General features: G+C 44.3%; 1 pseudogene; it reads left to right on the top strand.

Annotated features, from left to right (window-relative positions):
- Nucleotides 1–267: 267 nt before the first annotated feature.
- LOC149978823 (secretory phospholipase A2 receptor-like) lies at nt 268–10,622 on the top strand (annotated as a pseudogene).
- Nucleotides 10,623–10,893: the final 271 nt, after the last annotated feature.

Below are 10,893 nucleotides of genomic sequence, written 5' to 3' on the forward strand. Positions count from 1 at the left end.
GAGAAGCCGGGCGGCACGACCCTCATTGAACACCACATCCGTACCCGGCCCGGGGAAACGGTACGAAAGAGGCCATATCGGATTCCGGAGGCCCGGAGGGAGGCCGTGAACCAGGAAGTGGAGGCTATACTGAGGATGGGGGTCATAGAATAGTCCCACAGTGCATAGTGCAGCCCCATCGTGTTGGTGCCCAAACCGGACGGTAGCCTTCGCTTCTGTAACGGTTTCCGGGGGGTGAACGACATCAGCTTATTCAACGCATATCCCATGCCGAGGGTGGACGAGCTCATCGACCGATTGAGAAAGGCCCGGTACATCAGCACCATTGACCTGATCAAAGGTTATTGGCAGGTTCTGTTGGCAGCCTCCTCCGGGGAGTACCTGGGGTGAAGTGCGCGCTAGACACTCTCAAGTATTACCTGCTAGGTACCCACTTCACCCTGGTCACTGACCATGCTCCCCTGGTCTGGATGGCCAGGGGAAAGGACACAAACAATCGGGTCACCAGGTGGTTCTTGTCCCTTCAACGCTTCTCTTTTTCTGTTGTGCACAGGTCAGGGGCGAAGCATGGAAACGCGGATGCCCTATTGAGAAGGGAGACAGACGTTGCACTGATGACCGTCCCCTCGCCGGCAGAGCTAGGGGGTTTGGCGTACAGCAGGTCAGCCACCAGGGGGAGACTCATCGAGGCCTGGTAACAGAGGGAGTATACATCACCATCACGAGGCGGTGGCTCCATTTGCTGGACGTGCCAGGTCTCGACGGGCTCTCCGGACAGGGCTGATTGGGAGCTGGTGAGTAATCAAGGGCGGATTGCTCACCAGCTGTGAGAGGCCCATAAAGAGCACACAGAGAGAGGACTAGGGGAAGTGAGGTGACTTCCATGTGGTTGGATACGGTTACCCGAGCTAAGCTGAGGTTTGTGTGCCCAACAGGATACAGGAAGACCCAGAGCCAAGGAGAAGGTATCCCGGAGAGGGTCTCATGGGGAGACCTGTTCTTTTCTTTTTGATTTATTATTTAATAAACACCCTTGAAACCGAGCTAATCATACTCTGCCCGTGTCTGATCTATGTAAACGTCTTGACCTAACCCCCTGGTCTGCCACAGAGGTGATAGGTGATCGCTCTCCCTGAAAACTGTCAATCAGAGCTCTGTAAGATCAGATATAAATCTCTCCAAATCGATGGACTAGGGTTAAACATCTGCCTGGCTTTGGTGGGATACAACTGCTGCATTATAAGCAGTGTGTGAGTGTGAATGTGTGTGTGTCTGTTGGGGTACTGTAGTCCTGCCTTCCAATCATCTAGCTGATTCTTTGATAGAAAAAAAAATGCTAGCACAGAGGTACACCCCCCTACATATTAATTTGGACAGTGAAACTAAATATTTTAGTTCGGTATTTGAGATCAAATGTTTTATGAGGCAAATGAACAAAATGTCACCTTTTATTTGAGAGTATTTTCATACATTTGTTTTACCGTTTCGAATAGATCTTGTCCCTCCATTTGAAGGTGTCATAAGTATTTATACAAATGCACTTTTATAGCGTATTACATTTAGCCTAAAAAGTTTAGTATTTCGTCCCATATTCCTAGCCAGCAATGACTACATCAAGCTTGTAACTTTACAAACTTGTCGGAAGCGTTTGCTCTTTGTATGAATTTGCATAATCCGAAAACAAAACCAAAACTAACTGCAAATGCATCCAACATGTTTGTAGAGCCACAAGCTTGACGTAGTCATTGCTGGCTAGGAATACAGTAGCAAATACTAAACTTTTGACTACTCTAAAACACTAAGTGAATTTGCCCAAATACTTCTTCAAATGTGGGGACAAGATACATGAAGTGCTTTCATTTCTAAACGGTAAAACAGATATGTATGAAAATACCCTCAAATAAAAGGTGACTTTCTATACTTTCGTCTCATACGAAACGTTTGATCTCAAGTCCAAAATGCTGGGGTATAGAGCCACATTTACAATTGTTAGCTTCACCTTCTAAATAAATACAAAGGAGAGTGTGTGTTGATAAAACATCATGACCAAATGCTTTGGTGGCTGATTGTACATAGTGACTGTGTTATTGAGTTTAACTTTTAAAGCGCTTTGAAGCACACTTTCAAAGTGAGTGTGTGCTTCTTCTGCCCATTTGTACTCAAACGGAAAAATACTCTGTTGTTCCACTTATATTCCACTTATATTCCACTTAAGTGGAATACATCTTCCATTTGAAAGCTCCAAGTCTCGTCTGTGTCTGTCCAATCCAATGTTGATTACAGTCAAATAGTGTTTATATTCATGGAGAAACATTTGGAAGATAAACTGTATTAATTTCTCTGGAGTGTAATCTGTCAAAGGCACCTCTGGAGTCCCTAGTGACAGGCTTGGCGGAAATGAAACGAGTGGGAAGGAACCTTTTTTGCCTCCTTTGTTCACAGGCATAAATAGAAGAGTAACACCTGACCCCACTCAATAATTTATGGACCTGGTCAAATTGGATGTTGCCGAGGTGCCTTTGAGAGTCAGTGCGTCTCCGAAAGTGTGTGTGCAGATGCACGCCTCTCACACACTCTCAGAGACACACACATGCATGCACACAAATATGTGTACTTCACACACGGGCACATACACACAAACGCACACCTGCCCTTTAAACTCAAATGATAAGCATTATTTTGAGCATTACCCCTCAGCACATGCGCACATACACACACACACACATACATGCACATGCAGACATACACCCTCACACAAACACACACCTGTTCTTTAACCTCACATGTCCTCAGCCCCAGTCAGACAGGTCATTTAGAAAAACAAACAAATGGCCAGGGTATGGTATGTCACCATGGTAACAGTGACAGCTAATGGGATTCTTCCTGCCTGGCAGTTATACCACTGTGATGGACAAAGCAGGTGCAAAGAAATTAAAGGTCCAGGGCCTGTATTGACAAAGTGTCTCAGAGTAGGAGTGCTGATCTATGATCAGATTCTACCAGTCCATATGATCTTAAACATTAAGATCTAAAAGTGAGAACTGATTCTAGATCACCACTTTTACTCTGAGACACTTTGTGATTATGGGCCCAGAAGAAAAACTCTCCAGTTTTGATTCTGTTTTGACGCAAAACGATCAATTTCACTAATATATACAGTATTATCTGCAACAGGGACCGTCCATCAAATCGACCTTTGAAAAATATACATTATTTTGCATAATTGGACATTTAATACAGGACAAACTACTTGAATTGCCACCAATTAAAAATCCCCGTAGAGCTGTCTGGTCGTGGTTGGTATGGCAACATCAAATCAAATTAGTGGGGCACTTTAACAATCAGATTGCAGTAAGGCTTTGGGCAGCCACACTAGTATAATTAAAGAACATTTGAATTCATTACAACCAGTGAGCCACTCAGATACAAGAAGAACTAGTGAGGGCTGACTTCTAATCTCGACTAACAGTGTAAAATTAATGGATTATCCAACCTTTTCTAATAATATAAACGTTTCTAATGCTGAGGTCTCCTTGTGTGTTGGCCTAACTGTCAGAGTTTGTTGCCTTGGCAATCACCTCAGGTTGGTGTTGCGGCAGAACCCTCTGTGAGGCACACTTCCTGTCTAATAACCTCCTGAAAGAGGTGCAGAGGTCTCCGATTGGTTGAGTAAGCACTGAATGGCGCTCTGCTGCCTCCTTCTGCCCACCTACTGGGTTTGATCATCACTAAGTGTACTCAGGTCCGTTCTGTAAGGGAAGGTGTACAGCAGAGAGGTGCAACCTGTTCCTATTAGCGCTTGGTCTCCGTTGGACCTTCGGTCATAACCTGTTGTTCACCTCCAATGTGTTTGTGTCAAAGACGCTGTTAGCTATTAGCAACCCGGCGGGCTACTTCAATTGACACGGTAAATGTAGAACCCGACACGCTAGTAATGGAAATGCACAAACAGTCGTAATTGGCTCACATTCAGCCATGCTGTCAGAACGGTATTTTTCTGGGAAGTATGTATTAGAGCCTAATAGAAAAGGCATACTGTATGCTGCTTATATGAGTATCATAAAATAGACAGAATTGCTTATCTCCAATGACTCACAGTAAAGTTAAACCTAAAGGAGGAACAGGGCTGTGTTGAAAGTAAGATAGCTCTCATTGAAAAGTTGTACGAGCATGTACTGTACAGTATGTGTTCTTTTTCACTGTGGTAGGAACATTTTTTACAAGATAGGACATGTTTAAATTAAAATGGTGGATTTTGATCATTCTTATTAAAATCTTATTCGAATTTGAGAGGAAACCAATTTGGACTATTGAGATGCACCCTATTCTCTTCCCACTCACTGCTGATGGACGACATGTCAGTATAAGGCTCTCTGCAGAACTCCTGAGCTTGTGCCCATGTTTTGTCAAGCGTAGATGTGCTTCCCAGATACCAAAGAATTTTGTTTGTCCCAAGATGAGTCTTTCATCAGTTTCTTCTCAAATACTCCCCACACACTGGACATGAGGAGCACTGTGGAGATGGTCTTCTCCATTGCGGTGTTGTGTTCAGATGTGTGGTGTGAAGTAAAGTGTATTTAGACTGTAAACTCTCCTTCCAGACTCACATCAAGCATCTCCAATCCAAAATTACATCTAGAATTGGCTTCCTATTTCGCAAAACAAAGCATCCTTCACTCATGCTGCCAAACATACCCTCGTAAAACTGACCATCTTACCAATCCTATCATCTATAAAATAGCCTCCAACACTCTACTCAACAAATTGGATGCAGTCTATCACAGTGCCATCCATTTTGTCACCAAAGCCCCATATACTACCCACCACTGCGACCTGTACACTCTCGTTGGCTGGCCCTCGCTTCATATCAATCGCCAAACCCACTGACTCCAGGTCATCTATAAGTCGTTGCTAAGTAAAGCCTCGCCTTATCTCAGCTCACTTGTCACCATAGCAGCATGTACATAGCCCATCTGTAAATAGCCCATCCAACTACCTCATCACCATATTGTTATTTATTTAGCTCCTTTGCACCCCAGTACCGCTACTTGCACACTCATCTTCTGCACATCTATCACTCCAGTGTTTAATTTGCCATACTGTAATAATTTTGCCACTATGGCCTATTTATTGCCTCACCCCCCTTATCCTACCTCAATTGCACACACTCTATATAGACTTTTCTCTATTGTATTATGTGTAACTCTGTGTTGTTGTTTGTGTCGCACTGCTTTGCTTTATCTTGGCCAGGTCACAGTTGTAAATGAGAACTTGTTCTCAACTAGCCTACCTGGTTAAATAAAGGTGAAATAAAAAATAAATATATATATTTTTTAATTAAAATCTTTTTAGAATTTGAGAGAAAAGCAATTTGGACTATTGAGATGCGCCCTATGAGATTCTCAGGTCCCTCTTCCCTAAGAAGGTCTCAGTCTCAGTCTAGTCGCAGAGTTGAGCCCCTCTGTTGCAATTGCCCCACAGCGATGGTTCCAGGCGGGGGCACTGGTGCTGTCCACCCTGGGGCCTTGCACTCCAGGGGATCCCCGTTCACCCACAGCCAGCGGTCGTCCAGGCCTGGGCCTCCCTGCTCTCCCTATGGGCCAGAAGCAGCTCTGTCTCAGAAACCAGGCTGGTGAGGTCCATGTGCTGCACCCTGCAGTACTCCAGAACCTCCTCCCACGTCTTGTTCTCCCTCACCACAATCAGCTCAGAGCAGAAGAAGGAGGATGGAACATTCTCATAGTTATCATGCCACCAATCACAATAGAGAAAACCATTGTTTTCCAAGAGACCGTTGTTTGGTCGCCTGTTAGGTTGTAAGGCTCTCTGTACAGACCAATGCAGATCCAATGATACAACCAGCCGCCTGCAAAACTTCTTAGCTGTTCCTCTTCCCATTCATTGCTGATGGAGGACAGGCCAGTATAACGCCCTCTGCCCACGTTTTGTCAACATAAACATAAATGTGCTTCCCAGATACCGAAGAATTTTGATTGTCCCAAAATTATTTTTTCATCAGTCTCTTCCCAAATACCCTACACACACACACACACTGGACATGAGGAGCACTGTGGAGACAGTCTTCTCCATTGCGGTGTTGTGTTCAGATGTGAGGTGTGAAGTAAAGTGTGTCTGATCCGTCTGATGATTTGACTGATGAGTGATGAGGATGAGGATGAGGCCGGTCTGCTGGAGGCACAATGGACCAAGAGCAGAACTTTACATTTCTTAATTGTTTTCGAGACAAGGAAAGTTCCTTTGCGTGCTCATTCAAACATGCGGCAAGCAAATCAACGAACACAAATGGTGTTTTTTCCCTAAACAAATTCCCAGTCCGATGTCTGGAAATGTGACTGATGCAGTGGGTGGAAAGCTTGAACAGATGCATGCAAATTAAGTGCATCATTTTGAATGAGGAGCAACAGTCAAGTCTTTTCATGTGTCTTCCTGGTACGTGCAAAAGGGGTTTGAAAAAGTGTTCTGAAAGTTACCCAGGTGAACTAGCTCAATGACAGTTGAATTCAAAGACAATCGGACCCAGCCAGGTGAGCTCTTTCAACAGAAGGCAAACAAGGTGGGGTAGCTAAGTGGTAAATAATAACTCGTGTTGACATAAAAGTGGAAACCCAGAATAGACACATGTATAAAAACTTGAAGCGTCTGCTAGGGGGGGCATTCAATCATTACCAAATATGGTGATGAGAGGAAGTGCAGTGGCAAGGAAGAGGCGGAGCAAGATTAAGCTGGGATGACAGTCTGCAAGTGTTCTCATGAATGACACATCCCATCTCAGTACAGTTTTCTGTTCAAAACTAACATCTCGTAGGAATAGAGTGCACCACGTTTTATAGACTTAACCCTTTGCTAGTGCTGAACCATTAATCAAATATATGTTTATTTTTAAATAGGTTCAAAAAAAAAATATAAATGCAATATGTAAAGTGTTGACCCCATATTTCATGAGCTGAAATAAAAGATGACTGCAGGAATGTCCACAAGAGCTGTTGCCAGAGAAATGAATGGCCATTTCTTTGCCATAAGGCGCCTCTTTTAGAGAATTTGGCAGTATGTCCAACCACAGACCACGTTTGTTGTATGGCATCGTGTGGGAAAATGGTTTGTTGATGTCAACGTTGTGAACAGAGTGCCCCATGGTGGCGGTGGGGTTATGGTATGGGAAGGCATAAGCTACAGAAAACGAACGCCATTGCATTTTTGCGCAGAAAGACCGTAACGAGATCCATTGTCATGCCATTCATCTGCTGCCATTAACTCATGTTTCAGCATGATAACGCACAGCCCCATGTCGCAAGGATCTGTACAAAATTCCTGGAAGCTGAAAATGTCCCAGTTCTTCCATGGCCTGCATGCTCACCAAACATGTCACCCATTGAGTATGATCGGGATGATCTGGATCGACATGTACGACAGTCTGTTCCAGTTCCCGCCAATATCCATAAACTTCACCCAGCCATCACCCAGCCATTGAAGAGGAGTGGGACAACATTCCACAGGCCACAATCAACAGCCTGATCAACTCTATACAAAGGAGATGTGTCGAACTGCATGAGACAAATGGTCGTCACACCAGATACTGACTGGTTTTCTGATCCAAGCTCCTACCTTGTTTTTTAAGGGTTCTGTGACCAACAGATGGATATCTGTATTCCCAGTCATGTGAAATCCATAGATTAGGGCCTAATCAATGTACATTGACTGATTTCTATATATGAACTGTAACTCAGTAAAACCTTTGAAATTGTTGCATGTTGAAAGTGAGCTCAAAGTGACATTTTTCTAAAGAGAAATTATATCAAGCACGTGATCAAGAATCAAATCAAGAAGGAACTGTGGGAAGCTATAGGCAGTTGTAGTTTTCAACAGGCAAATATTCAACCTAGGTCAGTGCAGAACATATGGTAATTAACTACAATCACCAGAATCCACTGCGCTTATTCTTCTTGGCCCCGTGGACAGACCGCATGAGAGCGAGATGAATGTACAAAACACAGCGACGAGAGGGATAGTAACAGTTTGTGAGGTAGCTCTACCCGATTGATAGTTGTAGTAATCTTGATAGTGTGCCTTATCTACTTTGAAGAACTACTAAAATAGTGATTTCGTCAGACAGCTCTGCAGCATGGGCAGCTGTGGCAACCCAATGATTACGTGCTACACTTTTCGCTAGCCAAGGGGAGCGTGGCTAGTTGTGGAGCATAGAGATAATTCTTACCCATCTACACACAATACCCCATACTGACGAAGTGATTTTTTTTGTTGACATTTTAGACAAGTACAGAAGCCTCAAATTTACGTAAGTATACAAACCCCGGAGTCAATGCATGTTAGAATCACCTTTGGCAGTGATTACAGCTGTGAGTCTTTCTGGGTAAGCCTCTAAAAGCTTTGCAAACCTGGGTTGTACAACCTTTACACATTATTCTCGTGAAAGTTCTTCAAGCTCTGTCAAGTTGGTTGTTGATCATTGCTAGACAGCCATTTCAAGTCTTGTCATAGATTTTCAAGCCAATTTAAGTCAAAACTGTAACTAGGCCAGTCAGGAACATTCAATGTCATATTGGTAAGATATTCTAATGTATGTTCGGCCTTGTATTTTAGGTTATTGTCCTGCTGAAAGGTGAATTCCTCTCCCAGTGTCTGGTGGAAAGCCGACTGAACCAGGTTTTGCTCTAGGATTTTGACTGTGCTTAGCTCTATTACATTTCTTTTTATTTAAGAAAACCTCCCTTGCCGATGAAAAGCATACCCATAACATGATGCAGCCACCACCAGGCGTGGTACTCAATGATGTGTTATGTTTGAGGCAAAATAAACAACACTTTTTTATTCAGGTCGTAAAGTTCATCTCTTTGCTATATTTTTTGCAGTTTTACTTTAGTGCCTTATTGCAAACTTTGGTGCCTTATTTCACTGTCATAGGGAGTGACGTGTCACAATTTCTGACCTATCCAAACAAAGAATCGATTAAATCTGCCTCTGAGCGACGGAGCCCAGCCTGGGAGACGACGTTCCCTAACAGAAATAAGCAAATACAGTACATGCTAAAATGGTCCAATTGGATTTCGCTAGCTCTTGCTTGGCTCTGCCCACCTCCTTGGTTCTTCTGCCCACTGTGTGGTCCCCATTGTAAAAGGCCCATCTGTCCCATCTCAAAGTCAATTTGTCGATGGAAAGTAATTAAAAAGCGTGAATACAAATCAGATCCTATTTTTCTAGGATTCTAGGCTATTTTGGACAGGCAGCCGGGCGGGGAGGAACTGGCCGGGGTGTCAAGTGAGAACACTCCTAAAGCAGTGGCGTTAAACTAACAACTGTTCCTCCTCATTCAAAGTTATTCACGTTATTTGCATTTTCCATCCATTTTCTACGAGCAGCCTTTTCATGTGTCAGAGACTTTGTTGGACATGTAGAGACACAACGACCAGGCAAACAACTTCGGCCCCTCATTCAAAGGTGTACGTGTCAGTTGCTGACTCCTGTTAAACTTTCTCCACCCATCTTCAGTGAGCCCCCCCGAAGAGACATAAGTTGTATGTTAGATTTGCCTTCGTTATGTTTGTACAGGTGTGCATATTTGCGAAACAAAAATGTCAAATGTAAAAGCTCTTCTACTGGTCCATTATGCCTCGAAACAGACCAGCGTCATCAGTCAGAGCATCAGGCAGAGCAGCCACAGCAGAGGAGACACACTTCCCCTCAAATCGGAACGCAACATTGTCATGGAGAAGACTGTTTACACGGTGCTCCTCATGTCCAGTGTGTTGGGGGTATTTGGGGCGACAAGCGATGGGGGGAATTAATCATACACCTTTGTATCTGGGAAGCACATCTCTGTTTCTGCCGAGAAAAACTGGTCACAAGCTCAGGAGTTCTGCAGAGAACATTACACCGACCTGTCCTCCATCAGCAGTGAGTGGGAACAGCAGCAGCTACAAAATGGCACCAGGTGCATGGATTCATGACTCCACCTGGGTTGGTCTGTACAGAGAGCCCCACAACCTAAAAGGCGGTGGTCGGGAGGTGGATACGCAACCTACCTTGGTGTCTGGGACAAGGATCAACCAAACAACGGGCCTGAAGAAGACTATGGTCAGATTAAAGGGAAGAGATGGCAAGATGCGTTTGTATACCATCAGCTACGCTTCATCTGCTTGAAGCTGATCGTGGTGAGAGAGAGCAAGACGTGGGAGGAGGCTCTGGAGTACTGCAGGGAGCAGCACACCGACCTCACCAGCCTGGTGTCTGAGACGGAGCTGCTTCTGGCCCAGAGGGAGAGCAGGGAGGCCCAGACCACCACGGCCCACTTGTGGACCGGCCTGCGTTACTTGGCCAACCGCTGGCTGTGGGTGAACGGGAACCCACTGGAGTATGAGGCCTGGCCCCAGGGTGGACAGCATCAGTGCCCCGCCTGGAACCTCCACTGTGGGGCCATGGCAACAGAGGGAGCATGGGAGACCCGGGACTGCCAGGAGAGCCTCAACTTTATCTGCTACTGAAGACCAATTCCAAATTGAAAGAACCTTTACTTCTTATATCCTTGATAGATTTAGCGTTCTCTCTAATTTCTACATAGTTCATTATTTTGCATATGTGATTGCTGCTAATAATTTTCCTACTATGCATATTGTCCATATAATCGCTGAATCACTTAATCAATTTGATAAGAATTTGAGTTGTGAATAGGCCTATTCATGAACTTTATAATCAAATTGCTTTATTCAATGTTGACTTGAATCAACTTTTGAAGCGATTCACTAGGATTTCCACTGATTTGTAAGTTGGTCTTCATCTCTGAGAGGGTACCCCAACTACAGTGCCGTAAAGGACTTATTTTAGTATGGCACCAAACAGACTAAAACAGGGAGGGACTAC

This window comes from Oncorhynchus mykiss, chromosome 13 (genome assembly GCF_057628025.1).
Source record: "Oncorhynchus mykiss isolate SJ-2025 chromosome 13, ASM5762802v1, whole genome shotgun sequence".
Taxonomy (NCBI): domain Eukaryota; kingdom Metazoa; phylum Chordata; class Actinopteri; order Salmoniformes; family Salmonidae; genus Oncorhynchus; species Oncorhynchus mykiss.